The 18803-nt window shown below is 39.2% G+C and overlaps 1 long non-coding RNA gene across 4 annotated transcripts in view; it reads right to left on the bottom strand.

The window, feature by feature from the left end:
• The window catches only part of LOC112665096 (uncharacterized), a 137361-nt gene that overhangs the window by 25520 nt on the left and 93038 nt on the right, over positions 1-18803 (bottom strand). For all 4 annotated transcript variants that reach the window (XR_007403263.1, XR_003140214.3, XR_003140213.3 and 1 more), the window contains one exon: positions 9508-9666. This is a non-coding gene — a long non-coding RNA (uncharacterized LOC112665096). The remainder of the gene's footprint in view (positions 1-9507; positions 9667-18803) is intronic.

The following is an 18803-nucleotide window of genomic DNA, read 5'->3' as shown; positions in this document are numbered from 1 at the left end:
GGCTAGTGAGGCAGGGTCCACCATGAAGAACATTGTAAGCTCATTTTGGCAGTAATAACCCATTGGAGTTTTTAAAATCTCAGTAATATCAGATTTGCATTTTCCGAATTTCATTCATTATACTTTAAAAAGCAAGACTACTCTTATGATAGCAACTTAACCAGTATTTAACTTAATAGTTGTTTAATAGTTACATAACATGTGGAGATCACTAAATACTTCCAAACGTATTTTCACATTTGATCATTATAGCTAATTACAAGGCCACTGTGATTATTTTCATCATTGGCAAAGAAGATAAGACTCAGAAAAATAAAGTGGAGGGCAGCCCCGGTGGCTCAGCAGTTTAGCACCGCCTTCAGTCCAGGGCTGATCCTGGAGACCCCGGATCGAGACCCACCTCGGGTTCCCTTCATGGAGCCTGCTTCTCCCTCTGCCTCTCTCTCTCTCTCTCTCTCTGTGTGTGTGTGTGTCTCATGGATAAATAAATAAAATCTTTAAAAAAAGAAAAGAAGAAAGAAAAGAAAAGAAAAGAAAAGAAAAGAAAGAAAGAAAAGAAAAGAAAAGAAAGAAAAGAAAAGAAAAGAAAAGAAAAGAAGAAAAGAAAAAAGAAAAGAAGAAAAGAAAAGAAAGAAAAGAAATGAAAAGAAAAGAAAAGAAAAAAAGAAAAGAAAGAAAAGAAAAGAAAAGAAAAGAAAGAAAAGAAAAGAAAAGAAAAGAAAAGAAAAGAAAAGAAAAGAAAAGAAAAATAAAGTGGAGTCCTGGGACTGGCTCTGGATTCAAGGGAATCCTACCACTATCCTACCACTATCACCAACCTACCATTCCTTGACTGGGGGTGGGGAGGAGTCCTTGTGGTCACATGGACAGACTGTAACAGGCAACAGAAAAAGATAATATGCACAGAACAACAGTTATAGTTGATTAAAATTTATGACGTATAAGATGATCCAGTGAAAAGTGAAAAGACATGAACCTGAAAACCAGAAGCCTTTTAGAGCATTAGTAAAGATCGAATGAGGAAATAGTGTGGGAAATACTAGGTGGTCTCATAGCTTAATACCTCTCTATTTATGTAAAATGATCTCTGATGCAGTTTGTTTTTTATTTATTTAAAAAAATTTAAAGATGTATTTATCTATCTATTCATGATAGACAGAGAGAGACAGAGAGAGAGAGAGAGAGAGAGGCAGTGACATAGGAGGATGGAGAAACAGGCTCCATGCCGGGAGCCCAACGCAGGACTCAATCCCAGGACTCCAGGATCGTGCCCCGGGCCAAAGGCAGGCGCTAAACAGCTGAGCCACCCAGGGATCCCCTGCAGTTGTTTTTTTAAAAGCATATAAGCTAAGATAGAGATGTGCATGTATTATGGTGCTATTTGTAGACACATTCTTGTATCAGTATAGGCTATCTCTGAGAAAACAAATGAGAAACAGGGATTGGTGATAGTGACCGCTTCCAGGGAGAACTGGGAACTGGCAGGACATTGGTTTTCACCATATACCCATTAGCACTGCTTTAGATTTTACACTGTGCCTGTATCACACTTTGAAAATGGAATTTAATAATGAAAAAAATAGAATATTTTGAAGAAAACGATCATTGTATCTAATTCAGAGGATGTGGTTTTAAAATATAAGTGAAGAAAAAGCAGGCAGATTATCACTGGCACTACTTCAGTATCTGACACATTCTGGAACTGGCTTTCTAAGGCAGAGCCATGCTCTTTGGAATTACTTGACTCCTAGGGAAATAACATGAGCTCTAAGAATAGCCATTTTATGTATTATCATTCTAAGTCTGTGCCAAAGCACTCTAGCCCACAGAGCTTCATGTACTTGAGCTTCTGCTTACCCCCTGAGAAGGGCCACTCCGCCTCGTCACTATGAAAATACGTGATGTCAATGACTCAGCACTCTATCTTGAAACTCCCCTCACTGAGTTCAAGTTCTCCAAAAAATATATATGGAGGGGAAAGGGCAGAGAAATGGGAGCAGCCATTCTTCCAACTAGGCCACTGTTTTAAAAACTGTTTTCTGTGATATTAATAGTTGACTCACAAGGGGAAGGAAATGTCAGCCAAATGCACATGGACAATGCCATTTTCTCCTCTTCCTCTTCTAATGTGGACTGCAGCACAGTGTACCATGATCACGTTGTCCTTGGGATTTATTACACATACTCTTATTCAAGGTAGGCCTTTTAACATTTTCAGGACACCATTGTAATATGGGAACACCATAGGGGCAATGCTGCCATGAGCTCTTTGGTAAATCTTTGCAGCAACAGTCCCCCAATTCATCATGCTCCTACTACCCACGTCTTGGTATATTCCTCTCCACTTTCATTTCAAGTTTGGCCACGTTATTTGCTTTGGCCACTAAGACGCCAGCAAACAGAGCAAGCAGAGGTTTGATAAGGGCCTGCACACTGGGGACTTGCACTTTTGGATCTTTGCCCTGAGATCTCGATGTTGGAAAGAAGTAAAAGCCAAGCAGAGAGAAAGAAAGGCCCAGCCATGGTGGCTGAAGGTGAGCCCAACCTCCAGTCAACTGGTGGATGGATGTAGTTGTATAAGTGAGCCCACGTGAGTGCAGCAAAACTGCTCAGCCAGACACAAAATTCTGAGAAATAACAAATCGTTATTGTTTTAAGCCACTGCATTTTGAGGGTGATTTGCCACATAGCAACAGGTAACTGATAACATAGTTATATTTCAAAGTAAAGCAGGGAACCAAGAATCAGGGCACTTGAGCTCTATTCAGAGCTCTGTTTCCTGCCTCAGTTTCCTAATATGTAGAAAGAGGAAATTAGACTAGATAATGTCTAAAAGGCCTTTTAGCTTTAATATTGTGTTAAATGCAAAAGGAATGTGTTCCATGTATATGTACTATTACTTTGGCATCCATTTGACCCCACACGTCAGGGCTTGAGCTTAACATACATCTTGCAGGTGAAAAAAGAGAGCTCCACTTGAGAATTGGCAAATCTGGCTCCCAGTCCCCTAGGCGGACTTAGCCCAGATGTTAGAATGGAAGTATCTGAGTCTGGAGTGTGATTCTTTGCAAAATAAAAGGTGAGGCAATGGCCCACGGGTCATAGACTCTCGGCCTCCTCACTTTTCTGGGCTCAATGGATCTGTCAGCAGCAGTATGACCCTGAGCTTTCTGAGCGACAGGGTTTGTGTTTACAGTGCATGGGACAGAAGAGCAACAAAAACCACCCCAATTCCCAGCCAAGCTTGCTTGCTGTCCGGGAGGAATAGGAGTGTGGGATCACACTTTGTTTATTTGTGGTTCTTTTAAGTGATGTCCAGAGACCCACATTTCATGCTTGTTTGAAAGTGTATATGTAACTGGGGAAGCTGTTAAACAGCAGTTTGCTTTCACTCCAGCTATTCACTTATTTAGTTTTATGCCAGCATGTAGTTCGTTGAGCCATAATTCTTTACCGTGCCCTAAGATGGACAGTATTTGAGGGTGTCAGAGAGAAATCTGCATCTCAAATTTATAAATATTTTCCAGGACATCATATTTGGCTGCTTATATTTCAATTATCATGGGTTTTTTTGTTTGTTTGTTCAAAAAGCTTTCTTTGATTGGTAATATGACTTACCAAAAAAGGAGGGAAAAAAGAAAAATATCTATTTCAGAAGGAGAAAAAAAATACAAGTCATCCCAAAATAAACTGAACCAAATTCCTTGAAAGTGCTGAAAACTGCTTTAAGATGTGCAGATTCTAAAATGTAGGAGAAAAGTAGTAATACATAATCACTGAAAAGGTCTAACTTAATGCAGAAAAGTTTAGTTTAATTATGAGAGAAAAATCAAATAAGCTTAAATACAAAACACGTTTTTGCTATTTTGCATTGTGTATATTGGCAGCAGAAAAAAAAAAATCCTTCCTAAAGAATAATACAACTCTAAATCAAGTGAAAACAAACCAGAATGCTAGATGAAGGTGACACCTCAAAGAAAAGCTGCCTTCGTCATTCTTCTAAGAGAAATGACAACTGCAATCGTCAAGCAATGTTTTCTGGCTTGCAAAATGTTCCAAAGTGTGCAGGCAGTGCAAGTGGTCTAACTCCTGGCGCAGCACCCACAAGGCGTTCACTCAAAGATGAGGCCTTTTCCTTTGACTTCCTGGACTGTTTCTGAGCAACACAATGAAGGCAAAAGCAGGATGACTTTGCATGCCCTATGCAGCAGGAAACTGCTGGCTTAAAACCTATCTTTTCACTCATCTCTCCTGTTCAGCTCTGTTCTGTAATTGGCAAAAGATGGGTGGGGTATATGAGCAAAGCCAAGTGGTTGGGAATGCTCCCCCTTTTGGTCTGTAAGAAAGCTGAGCTACACTCAGGCCCCAGAGCTGCCTCTACCTTGCTCCCAGGAAAATGCCCACTGAAGACAGCCTCAGAAATCTGGAAAGGTGTGGTCACTTCCTTGGCCACATTCTCACGCTCATTTTTATAACCATCACTAGTAATCAGTCTTAAGAGATAAAAGTTTATTTAGAAACTCAGTCAGCAAGCTAACTGTGGTTTAAAGTGAATGGCTCCCTCTTCTCTCATTTTAGCCAGAGATTTACACCCCTTCCAAGCCAGCCCGGGTCTTATTTATGTAACTGCACTAGAGAGTGGCTTGAGGTTGCCTCTTACAATAACAAATTCTATTTATGTCTTGGAGGGCTGGGCCCAGGCAGTTAAAGCAACTGAGATAGAAACAGGCACCTAGAAAGTAGGAGCAGGCATCATGGAAAGGCTTATACCAAGACTCTCCATCCTTTAAATGAGACAGCTTGGGCATTCTAATCATCCAGACCTCAAAGCTATGTGTGATCCCACAGGACCTCCACATACTCTAGGTTCTGAGTTGTTTCGGGCATGAAGTTCCCTGAAATGTGGGCACAACCTTAATACAAAGCATCTACTGTTAGGGACACAAGAAACAGAAATGCTTGTTCTGCTGTTGCTGTTTATCCTGATAGAAACAGCCTAATTATAACATACACTGTCGTGTCCGTTTTTATTCAAAGAAATCCCTCCCCCAATTCCATATGTTGTACTGTAATCTGTATGTTGTACGCACTTTGATGTTCACATACATAATACATATTAATAAATTTTAAGAACATAAGGATTGACAACCACTATTCTTTTTCCTTATCAACATTCTTATCTTACATAAATCCACCTAGAACATATAAGAATAATTAATATCATGCGTACATTTACAATGGAACTTAGGTAAGCTATCCTCGGCTTCATTCTCAATCCAAATGTCAAAAGTTAAGTAAAGTGACATCTCAAGAGGAATATGAAATATATTTCAATTTCATTTAGAATTGTAATACCATCATCCCTTTCTATAAAAGAAGTTAGAAAAGCTAACTTTTTCTCCACAAGCTGTTAAATGGCGCCCCCTTCCTGTCAGTAATGAATTTGGTTAAGGAGCCAAAAAAAAAAAAAAATTTACATTGCCTTTTAGCATCTCAAGGTATTAGGGTCATATGGATTTTTTAGAGACAATTTCACGTGGGCCCTTCATCTGACATGCAAAATAGATTGATATCCAGGCAACGAAAGGATCTTATCATTTTAGTGAATTAGTTAAAAATATTTTCAGTAGGCACTGTGCTAATCATAGGGGATAAACAAAGGTCCTAAGTCTCAAGGAACTCAAAATCTCCTAAAGAAGACTCTAAGTAAATCAAGTAATACAATACAGGTCAACAAGTAATATATGTATTTGACTTTATAATATATATATACACACACATATATATATATATGATTTTATTTATTTATTAGTGAGAGACAGAGAGAGAGAGAGAGAGAGAGAGAGAGAGGCAGAGACATAGGCAGAGGGAGAAGCAGGCTCCATGCAGGGAGCCTGACATGGGACTCGATCCTGGGTCGCTGGGCTGAAGGCGGCGCTAAACCGCCGAGCCACCCGGGCTGCCCAACAAGTACCAAGTTTTGTGATAGAAATGATAAGTTTGCCAGAGTAGTTTAATGAGGACTTCTTTGAGAAGGTAACAAGTAAGGTAGATAAGGAGAGATGGCTAACTATTGACAAAGCATACAAAGTAGAAAGAGAATGAATTCTGAGCAATTCAAATGGAATTTTAAACTCTTCAAAGTCTGAAAGGGTGTTTTAGAATGATGACCAGGGATTTCAGGGTGGCAGCTGCATAAGAAAAGGAATTGGAGCCCAGGGATTTCAGGGTGGCAGCTGCATAAGAAAAGGAATTGGAGGGCAGCCCCGGTGGCGCAGCGGTTTGGCACTGCCTGCAGCCCAGGGCGTGATCCTGGAGACCCTGGATCAGGTCCCACATCGGGTTCTCTGTATGATGCCTGCTTCTCCCTCTGCCTGTGTCTCTGCCTCTCTCTCTGTCTCTATGAATAAATAAATAAAAAATCTTAAAAAAAAAAAAAAGAAAAGAAAAGGCATTGGAGATACATTCTAAAGGCCTGGTACATTCTAAAGGTCCAGGTGTGAAGGTTAGATTTCAGTCTGAAAGTGACAGGAGCCACAGAAAAGTTGTTAAACGGTCCATTATGCACTCAGTTTTATTTCACTTCACCCCCTTTAATAAGCTTGTCAATTACATATCTATCAAACAATCTCCAGAGGCTTCCAGTTCTATGTTAAGCCTTCAGGTACTTCAGAGGCATATTCTTTGCACTACTTAGCCACTATATGAAAGTGTTATAAATCCACAGCAAGAACAAAGCAGAACGATTTGGATTTGATCTTTTGCTCTAGTGAGTCTTTGTTTAAAAAAAATAGTGAAAAGAGTATATATCATGGTATCTTCTGTGTAAAAAAGAAAGAGAAATAAGAAAATACATAAAAATATGATTATTTTTGCATAAGGAAAGATGCAGCAATTAACATAAACAACAAAATCGTTTACCTGCCAGAGGAGCATCAGGAATGAAGGAGTAACACTCCTCTGAGTATATAACTTGTAAAGTTTAAATTTTGGAAGCCTAGAAATGCTCTATATATTCAAAAATGAAATTCACAAAGATGGTGGGGAAAACTGCAAACTAAATGCAAAAAGAAACAAATCTATTGTATTAAAAATGAATAAAGTAATCGTTAAAGGAAAAAAAATAGAACTAATGCTAGTGACCTTAGAATGCAGTGCTATAAATACATAACTTCACTCTAGAGGAAGTGAAACTGCAAACAAACCTTGAACTTTTCTGAGTAGGGCTTCTTTTTTTTTTCCATTTTTTGAGTCTAACAATTTTAAAACTAATTTTTATGCATTGTAGAATTGAGTAAATGTGTTGACATAATTGGAAACCTAGGTTCTCACTGTGGAAGAAGGCAGGTAGAAATACAAAAAGGGGGAAGGCAAGGAAGAATCATGGGAATTGGACTGAAAATTGGAGGTACTGGTATAAATTAGTGATTTCTAAAGAAATATGTGCATATAATGTTTCCTCCTAGCTCTGTCTGTTTAAAGTGTTTAGAAGCAGTGGTACCCCAGTAACAATGGACACACCTGCCATCCAGATCTTGGTTTCTCTCTCTCTCTCTTTTTTAAAAAATATTTTATTTATTTATTCATGAGACACAGAGAGAGAGAGAGAGGCAGAGACATAGGCAGAGGGAGAAGCAGGCTCCCCGTGGGGAGCTTGATGTGCTACTTAATCCCAGGACTCCGAGATCATGCCCTGAGCCAAAGGCAGATTCTCAACCACTGAGCCACCTAGGCATCCCAAGATCTTGGTTTCTCAATATTATATCTTGATAGAAGGAAAGGGGGAATCATTGAAAAAATGGCAGATTCTAGGACTGGAACAATAAAAGTACCAGATTCAGTGAATACCTTAGTGTACCATAAAGCAAAGATTTTTCTGAAAAGAATCCTGGGGCAATGTCAAAAAGACACAGGAGCCAGACTGAAGAGGCTTTTACCAGCATCAAAATAAATAAGAACAGTAATGGACTATAACCCATGGGTTAAAAGAGATGATGATAGATAGATAGATAGATAGATAGATAGATAGATAGATAGATAGAAATTAAATGGGACTTTTCCTTATCATAAAATGCCAATTGCTAAATATGAATGAAGTGGTATAATCATCATAGTAAATATTTATTTGGGCAAGAATCACTAATGTGTGCTAAATCTAAGAGAGAGAAAGCTTATTAATTGCAAGGAGACATCATAATTGTAAGGAAGGAACCAGAACAACAAACATCTCTACCAGGCAAATGAGCAGACAAACATTGTGGTTTCTGGATGTGCTATTCTGAGAAGGACACAACCTCACTTTTGTACTATTCCCACGAGGGATGTATAACCAAAATGTAATCATGAGGAAAGATGAGACAAATCCTGATTATGGAACATTCTATAAAAGGATTATCCTGTAGTCTTCAAAAATGTCAATCACATGAAAATCTTAGCAAGGCCGAGGAACGGTTACAGATTAAAGAATACTAAAGAGCTATGACAACCAAATGTACTATGGGACCCTGCATTTATCCTGTAAATGGAGGAGAAAATGTTATTAAGGGCATGATTGGACAAAGTTGGAATATGCAATGCAGGGCCAATAAAACTTTTTTGTCAATGATATATTTCCTGAAATTGGTAATGTACATTGGTTACATAGGCTGGCTGAGTCAGTAGAGCAATATGACTCTTGATCTTGGGGTTGTGAGTTCCAGCCCCACACTGGGTACACAGATTACTTAAAAATCAAATCTTTTTAAAAAAGAGAACAATTACAAAATATGCATACACATACACACACATATAGACTGAAGATTGTGATAAAACAACATGACAAAATGTTAAAAATTGGTGGGAATGCCTGGGTGGAACAGTCAGTTAGGTGTCCAACTCTTGGTTTCAGCTCAGTTATGATCTCAGGGTCTTCAGATCAAGCCCCAGTTTGAGTTCCACACTCAGTGCAGAACCTGCTTGGGATTCTCTTTCCTCTTTTCTCTGTTCCTCCTCCCTGCTTTCTCTTCTCTCTCTCTCTCTCTCTCTCTGTAAAATAAATAAACCTTTAAAAAACAGTAGTGAATCTTGGTATACAGAAGTTTGTTCGTTTTTAAAGATTTTATTTATTTATTCATGAGAGACAGAGTGGGGAGAGGGGGGCAGAGGGAGAAGCAGGCTCCTTGCAGGGAGTCTGATGCGGGACTCGATCCCAGGTTTCCAGGTTCACACCCTGGGCCGAAGGCAGGCACTAAACCACTGAGCCACCCAGGGATTCCCCAGTATACAGAAGTTTATAGTACTATTTTTAGCACGAAGTTATTTCAGAATGAAGAGTTAAAAATAAACAGAACCATATAAGATATATGCCCAAGTAATGATTTGTGTAACTTATCCCAATTATTTTAATTAACCATGTAGCAACCAGCCAGAAGTGTCTGAGGCTAGCACACCAGCTGGCTAGCACACCAGCTGAATGTGTGCACACATTTAGAGTCACTTCTAGGAAAGCACATAAAAATATCCGTGTACCTCATAAGACCTCCGTCAATTCAATTCCAAAAGGATCCCCCAGGGGCACCCGGGTGGTTTAGGCCTTTAAATATCTGAATCTTGATCCCAGTTCAAATCTTGATCTCAGGGTTGAGTTCAAGCCCCACAGTGGGCTCCAACACTTGTGCGTGGAACCTACTTTAAAAAAAAGAAAAAGAATCCCTCAGGTGACCTTGATAACTATAATGCATCAGTTCCCACAGGCATTGGCAACATCAAAGGAATCCCATACATCAAAAAAAAAAAAAAAAAAAAAAAAAGGAATCCCATACATCTTGAAGTGCAGGGTTCTAATAATGACTCCCCAAAATGTTTTAGGCCAGGTGGTCCCTAGACAGTTTCCTTCTAGAGTTAAGAGTGAGTTCTCTCCCTCTATGGTCATCAGATCTACGTTAATGAATGCATTCTGAGACCATGGAGAGCAAAGATAAGGGATGGTGCTATAGTTTTGCAGGTCCTATTCTCAGAAGAAATTATTTTAACCATTCTTTGAAAAACTTTGGAGGCCACATGGTAAGCTAAAGAAGTCTGGGTTTTAAGTTCAAGCACATTAGAAATGTTGTGACTGAGAGTGTCACTAACAATGAATATCTTGAATCCTAATTTTATTCATTGCTAAATGGCTCACTTTCACACAATCCTTTGCAATTTGCAAATTTCAAGCATACTATCTCCTTAGTAATAATACTGTCAATAATAACAATAACTGTTATTTATGAAGCACTTCATTTACAGTGAGTTTTACATTTACAACTAAGTGACTGGCATATATCTATTGTAATAATTTAGATAGCTCCATGAAGTCATTATTAATCCAATTTTACATGAAGCTCATGTGGCTTAAACAACTTTCCAATAACACAGATTAAGAAGCAGAGCTAGAAAAGAAGACTTACATTAAAATCCATGATCTAATTCACAGTTATGCCTATCATATCTCATGATCATTCCCATTATTCAAATAAAGGAATTGAGGCCCTAAAAGTTAAAGGATTTATCTAAGTTTGGAATAGCCTAGGTCATGTGACTCTAAATTTGGCATTATTCCTACTCTGGATGCTACAAGGAACACATAAAACAATGGATGGAAAGTGCTTTGTAAGTTGAGAAATCTGTGAATACATGAGGATTAAGTCTCATTATTACCTTTAAAAACTTTCCTAGTGCATCATGAAAGCAAGCAGCAAAGGGCGGGGGGGGGGGGTGCGGTGAGATACACTAGAAGACAATTTGGCCATTTCTTATAAAGTTAAACATACACTTACCATTTGACCTAGCGATCCCACTCCTAGGTATTTACCCAAGAGAAATGAAAATATATGTTCACATAAAAATCTAGATGGGAAAGTTTATTGCAGCTTTATTCATAATTGCCAAAAACTGGAAACAACCCAAATATCCTTCAACTGGTGAATGGATAAACAAACTGGAACATCCATGGAATGGAATAGTATTCAGCAATAAAACAAAATGAATTACTAATGGATGCAACAATGTGGATGAATCACAAATGCAGCGTGCTAAATGAAAGAAGCCATGTTTGAAAAAAAAAAGCTGCACAATATATGGTTTCATTTATATGATATTTTAGGAAAGGCAAAATTATAAGGACATACAACAGAGAACTAGTAGCCAGGGGCTGGGTATAGAGAAAATATATAGACTACAGAAGAACAAGGGATAACTTTTTCAGAAGAGCAAAATGTGGTCATTTACTATCTTTATTATGCTGATGGTTACATAGTTATATGCATTTATTAAAAATTATAGGACTCTACTCAGAAAAAAAAGGTTGATTTTATTGGATATGACTTATACTCCAATAAATCTGGCTTAAAATTTTTAAGGAAAGGAAGCAGAGATTCTCTAAGTGTAGACCAAACAGCTTGATGGATGTAGGCACCTGGCATCCCTTCTGGCTCACTGGGAGCATTTTTCAAGAAGGCATCAATGCCCTAGAGATGGTGATTCAAGATATTCACAGGAAAATCCATGTGCAGCTAAAATCTTACACAGATCCATCTCAGGTAGGATTTTTGATACTACCTGGCTTACTCTCACTTCTCAACTTCATTTACTTGAATAATTTTATTTTCTCTTACTTTGCAAAATTTAGCACTATTCAAAACACAGTACATGCTAAGTCACTCACTCAGGGATGGGCCTGAGTATAGCTCACCTGCTTTGTTCCTCTCTAGGAGAACCACTCTGTGTCTCCTTCCTATTAGGAGCTCCCCTTTATCTCTCTAATTTCTCTTCAAGTGTCAAAACTCAACTTAGCTCTACCTCCCTGAGCACCTCAGGCCACTTAAGTCTACAAATTGTTCCAGCTCTGTTTGCTCTTCATTTGATTCTTACTATTTGGTATTGTTTGTGATTGCCTACAGCCTCTTGCTCAGGGTCTCAAGTATATATATATTTAGTGTTGTAGGCTCTCCTAGATATCTTTTAATCTTCTTGCTTCTGGATAGAAGGCAGACTTTACTTCATAAATGCCTTCACATTTAAGTGGAGCCATGTGACAGTGGCCAAGATGCTGTGAGAATTGATGTATGTTGCTTGTAAAAGAGAAAACCTGAAATATCAATGGATTTGTTTTCCAGCTTCCAAATGTGGAAGTCACAAATTAGTACAGTAAAGATTGGGATATTTTGGAACATGGAGTTGCCATACAGAGGACAGCTTTTGTAGAATTATCTGGACCTTTAAGTGAACTTTGTGTGATGACAAAACAAACTTCCTTGTGATAAGCTGTTGAGACATGGGGGGTTGTTTGTTAGCTCACTATAACTGAGGCTATTATCCTAATAGAAGTTGATAACATACAAACACATCTGGATGGAAAGAATCCAGATGGAAACCAACCAGAGAAAGGGATAAGTAAATACCTCCACAATTCCAGAGTTTAACATGCTGTTTGAAACATACCCAGAAGATTTTCAATAAATGCCTATTAAACTACCATTTGCTTTTTTCATATATATATATATGAAAAAAAGCTTATATATATATATATCCACTTCTTCTTTATCCACTCATCAGTCAATGGACACTTGGGCTGTTTCCATAATTTGGCTATTGTAGATAATGCTGCTATAAACATCAGGGTATATGTATCCCTCTGAATTAGCATTTTTCTATTCTTTGGGTGAATAACCAAAATGGTGCAATTGCTGGATCATAGGGTAGTCCTATTTTTAACTTTTTGAGGAACCTCTATACTGTTTTCCAGAGTGGCTGCACCAGTTTCCATTCCCACCAGCAGTGCAAGAGGGTTGCTCTTTCGCCACATCCTCAGCAATACCTGTTGTTTCTTGTGCTGTTGGTTTTAGACTTTTGTCAAAATAAAAAGCTTCTGGGATCCCTGGGTGGCGCAGCGGTTGGGCGCCTGCCTTTGGCCCAGGGCCTGATCCTGGAGACCCGGGATTGAGTTCCACGTCGGGCTCCCGGTGCATGGAGCCTGCTTCTCCCTCTGCCTGTGTCTCTGCCTCTCTCTCTCTCTGTGACTATCATAAATGAATAAAAATTAAAAAAATAAAATAAAAATAAAAAATAAAAAAATAAAAATAAAAAGCTTCTGCACAGTGAAAGAAAACAATCAACAAAACTAAAAGGCAACCTATGGAATGGGAGAAGATATTTGGAAATGATAGATCTGATAAAGGGTTAGTATCCTTTATCAAAAGGAATTATACAACTCAACATAAAAAAATACAAAAACAAAAACAAATAATCTTGGCAATCCCTGGGTGGCTCAGTGGTTTAGTGCCTGCCTTCAATCCAGGGCATGATCCTGAGGTCCTGGGATCAAGTCCCACATCAGGCTCCCTGCATGGAGCCTGCTTCTGTCTCTGCCTCTCTCTCTCTCTGTGTCTCTCATGAATGAATAAATAAAATCTTTAAAAAACCCAAATAATACAATTAAAAATGGGTAGAAAGCATGAATAGACATTTTTCCAAAGAAGACAAAAAGATGGCCAACACACACATGAAAAGATGCTCAACATCACTGATGATCAGGGAAATGGAAATCAACATTACAACAGAATATCACCTCACCTCTGTCAGATATTCTTTTTAATTCTATTTTCTTTCAAGCAGATTAGATATTTACAAATCTATTTAAGTTCCTTTTTACTCAAAAGTGATGCTATAGGTCTTCCTGATTATATGTAAGTTGACTAAAGGCCAAGTCATGTTAAGTGTATCCTAAATACACAAGTGCATATGCACACAGATACATACATACACATAGACAATATTTTGTGTGCAAAAAAAAATTTTAGGTGCACCTGGCTGACTCATTCAATATAGCATCCAACTCTTGATTTTAGGGTCAAGAGTTCAAGCCCCATATTGGGTGTACAGATCACTTAAAAATAAAAAATAAAGTACAATAAAATAAGCATTTTATTATATTTTATCTTAGGAAAGCTTGGACTTTGGCACTAAGGTAAATAAAATGAAAGTAAGCTCAACAGGAAATATCACTAAATTTGGAATTCAGAAAATTGGAGTGAGAATTCAGCTCTGCTGATCCTGTTTGGTCTTGGGTATTCCAATTTCTCCCTCTGAAAAACAGGCAAAATCTCAACTTTGATTACTTTACAGAATTTCTATAAGATATGAGGAAATTTTTTTATGATCAATATCTCTTAAAATTAGTACATTCCAGGGGGAAAAAATTCCTAGGGTTAGTTCTACAACTCTCAATACAAACAAATATTCCACTTAAGCCAACAAATAGTTTTTCTTCACAGCAGCATTTTATATATTCTTTAAGGAGTTCTATATTTGTTAACTGCTCATTTCAGAGGGTGGGAAAAAAATCCCACATTTTAAATGTGTTTCTCCATCAATGTTCTTACTCTCAGGCTAACTTCAGCTCATCACTCCAATCACAGGCTTTGGAGTTTTGTCTTCTCATCCAGGTGTTGTCTTTGCCTCTGACCCTGCTCCTTCTCTCCCACCCATATGGGTTTTCATCAGCCGATGCTGAAGTCAGGTGGGGTTGCCCTTGCTGTGGACAGAACACTGGGGGCTCCTAGAGCTTTGCAGACGCAGGGAGAGATGTGAAGGAAGTGGGGGAGTGTTGGGTGAGTGCATGTTGATAGCACTGTAGGTGGGAAAGCTGGTCTGGGAGTTGTTCCCCCTCAGCCTGGATAATGTCCACAATATCTCCGTGCTCCTGACATCACTGGACTTCTTTCTGTGCCACTTGGTGGGAAATGCTTTTGTTCGGATCCCCCTCCATTCAGCAAATCACTTTTCTGAAGCCTTTTGGACTGCGGTTTCTTACTCCAGCTTTCTGCCAGCACTGCGTACCTCAGTAGCTATTTCTCCACCATTCTGGAGCTCCCAATTAAGTTGTAGTCAAGGCTCTCATGGCATAAATTAGGAACAGAAAATCCAGTTTTAACTCATGGCTCTGGAAAACAATCAGTGGAGCCATGAGGCCCGCTCTGGCAAAGGTTCCTTGTCAGTCCGGGAAAGAGGACAGCCCAGCCAATCAGTCAGCTGTGCGTTTTCTAGCCCACAGAAACGAAGGCACTGGTAGGCACATGGCTGCCTGTTGGCAGTGGCTCTGCTCTCCACGCATGGCAGCATCCTTGCTGGGTTTTTGGCAAGCCCAGAAGAGTAATGGGGGACTGCTGACGCTAGCTTTCTCATTGGGAAGGTAACTGCTTTCCTTCCAGATTTACTGCTCCCCAGGCCTGAGGGGCATGCAGCCTAGGTCCTGGCAACCCATGGGACGGTTTTGTGTTATTATTTGGAAACTTCCTATTATGTTCTGATGTAAGGGGTATGAGGGAGTCCCTTGTTGGGATAGCCCATTATCTGAGTGTTAAGAGAGACACTGACCTTTTCTATTCCCTTCTCTGCATGCACAGAAGTAAATCCAGCATGCCTTAGTCTGACATGGCCCATCAGTCATAAAAACGTGACACCAACATCAGTGCTGGGGGTGGGGCAGTGGCAGCACAGCAGCAGCGTTCCTCCTCCTCTTGCTCTCAGGCCTGTGCTCTGAGCTGCACACAAATCTACAGCTCCGTTTTCCTTTCTTGGCCCTGGGCCCCTTCTTTCCGGCACTCTGTTTCAAAAACATCACAAGCCACGCAGGTGGTTTTTGTTGCACCACAGCTCGTATTCTTGACAGATCCTACATCTGCACATTAATACTCCTTGATGCTTCCAGCCTGAAACTTTCCCAGACACACTGGCCTAAGAACCTCAGAAGCCATGCATGAGGGAGACTAACTATGCAGGAATTCCTTACTGGGTCTGAGGGTTGCGGTGGGGGGGTCATGGTATTTTAAACAAGAGAAGCTTCATGGTCACTTAGCTCTGAACTTCAAGGCATTTGACTCCATTAGAAATCCACCCTCCCTTTGGAGCAATGAGTACTTTAGCCGGGGCTCTGGGGCAACTCCAAGTTACTATAATCATGAGGTATTACCATTGCCACAATTGCAATCACTCAGTTCATATTTATTGAGTGAATAAACAATAAAATAACAGCTAACATTTATTGAGTCCTTCCCATTTGTATGACACTGGTCTGATTTAGACAATTAGTCCTTTTTTTTTTAAGATTTTATTTATTTATTCATGAGAGATACAGAAGAGAGAGAGAGAGAGGCAGAGATATAGGCAGAAGGAGAAGCAGGCTCCCTGCAGGGAGCCTGATGTGTGACTTGATCTCAGGACCCTGGGTCATGACCTGAGCCAAAGGCAGATGCTCAACCACTGAGCCACCCAGGTAGCCACCTTTAGATAATTATTGTTAACGCTCACAACCACTATATAAGGTAGGTACTAATTTACACACTTCACAGATTAAGAAAACTAACAAAATTAATAAATAAATGAACTGATCAAGCCCACACTCTTGAATTAATGGCAGAATAGGAAATCAAACCTAGATCACAGGCTCCCAAACCTAGGTTAGTAGATTCCATTTTACCATGCTGGGTTTGAACAAAACTTGGGGGTCAGGAAGCAGGACAGAGACCCAGGGCCTTCACGATAAACTGCCAGGAATTGATTTCTGTACTGGAGCCTGTCATCCAAGGAGCCATTGGAACACTTCACTGGCCAGAAGAAACACTTTTCTCATTTTACTAGTATGCAGTGAAAAAGAATGGGGTACAGTGGTTTGGACTGAGTGAAGAAGCTTCTCAGATTCAATAAGAAATAAAAATTAGGAAAAAAAAAAAAAAGAGAGATTCATCTCCCAGGAAGGCTGGAAAGAGGAGAACAGCATCATCCCTGAGGATATTAAATAGATTAGTGGAGTGACCATGAATAAATCAGATTTTAGAGATGGTAGCCAATAAAAAGAAACAATGTAGAAGTAGTTTTTGAGTGTTCATTCCCTCCCTTCCTTCTGAAATAACATGAATTGTAACACCATAGACATTATCTACAAGTACTCCAAACTGTTGTTTCTTTAAATCTAGAATTTTTATTTTAAGGCTAACCCTGAGAAATTTGGCAGTTGTAAAAGATATCAGGATAGAGGAAAGAGGGAGAAGTTCAGGAAATATGGTGGGTCAATACAGGGTTCAAGTCATCCATTGGGGCCTGAAATTAAGCTTGAGAAGAGTAAGCAGACCCATTGATTGTCTGCTGGAGAAAAGTGACAGATGGCCTGAGCCAGAGGGCTTCTCAGAGAGGGAGGCTGGAGTGCTGCCTAGGTCCCAAGTGCATGACTAACTCATGACTTATGGAGAGCCTGACAGGACTGACCTTGGAATGGTGAAGAATCACACTGGAACTGACCACAGCCCCTTCACTGGGCTTCATCTCATGCCCTGAGGAGGACCTCCATCATTCCCCCATTATGATTTGGGTATAAACAATATCTGTGGGTCTCAACCACAGGGACAGGTCTGGGAACAGTCTCAAAACATACATCTTAAATCTCTTCCACTTGATTATCTACTTTTGATTCCATCCACTGTCCATGTAGATGGCTGAGACTAGAAATCAGAGGGAGGATTGATTCTGGGAAGAATAACATTCTCAAATACCCAGTCATGTAACTGAATTTGGTTTCTCCAGAATTAATTGAAGGCACCCAAATGCAGAAATAATCAAGCTACGACTTACCAATTATTAGCTGAATTCAAGATTTCCGTTGATTTATTTTCACAGACAGATTAATCATAAGGTTAGTATTAATGTTATTAGTTGAATACCTCATTGGACGTTCAATGAGAACCTACTATGTGCAAAAAAGAAGGCATGAACTATGCAGGAAGGTTGTGACAAAACAAACTTAAGATAACATCCCATTTTACTGGCAGTTTTAATCTAGTTCAGAACACACTGAAATGAATTTTGTTATGTTATATTCTTCCCATGATGAGCTTGAGACAGAAGCACAAAGTAGTATTATAAGATCGTGCAATGGGTAGAATGTAACTAAGTGCTTTCAACATGTAATTGGCCTCCCTCGCCTGCCCACATTGGCTGCACAAGACCCTGAAAGAAAGAGGAAGAAAAACTTGTTCAACTTCTAGGACATAAAGAATTCTTTTATCCTAGACATGTTGGGATGCCATCATACAAAGTACATAGGGTTGAGAGGGTAGGATAAAATGGTGAGGAGTTGCTCCCAGGTGGGTAGTCTGTTAGGAGACCTCTGCATAAAGCTAGAGTCCCAATGGGCTAAAGTCCCAATTGGCTATACCCTTTGTAGAAGGTTGAATGAGAAACAAATTCACTGCCAAAAATAGATCAAGAAAACTTTCCAATCTCTGCATTGGCACCAGTAGAGGGGAAAAAAAAAAAAAACCCACGAGATTTTATAACCACAACAGATCCTTCACAAGTTTGCCATCCAAATTTACACCACCTGTGAGGTCTGAAAAATCTCAAACGGACAATTTAATTTAAAGTGGTCCTAGGTCAATGGTGCCCCCAGGAAACTGGCAGAAGCAAACACACATCATTTCTGGAAGAATACTAATTCAACACAGGCCTCAAAGAATTCCCACAGATAAAGTTCCAAAGAAAATGAACAACTCACTGGAAAAAAAGAAAAGCACAAAGAGACAAGGCACCTTGAATTAAATTCTGGAGAATCAATTCCTTAACGTATCATATATGTAATTCCCAGAGAATACGTAACAACTATATTACTTTGAAGAAATAAAAAATACAAAAGATAATTGATATTTTTAAATATAGCAATACTTTTAAAGATGCAAATAAAATATTAGAAATGAAAATCTATACTCAAAATTTAAAAAATAAAATGGATCAACTAA

Source organism: Canis lupus, chromosome 17 (assembly GCF_003254725.2).
Source record: "Canis lupus dingo isolate Sandy chromosome 17, ASM325472v2, whole genome shotgun sequence".
Lineage (NCBI taxonomy): Eukaryota > Metazoa > Chordata > Mammalia > Carnivora > Canidae > Canis > Canis lupus.
This window is presented reverse-complemented; position numbering and strand designations above follow the sequence as displayed.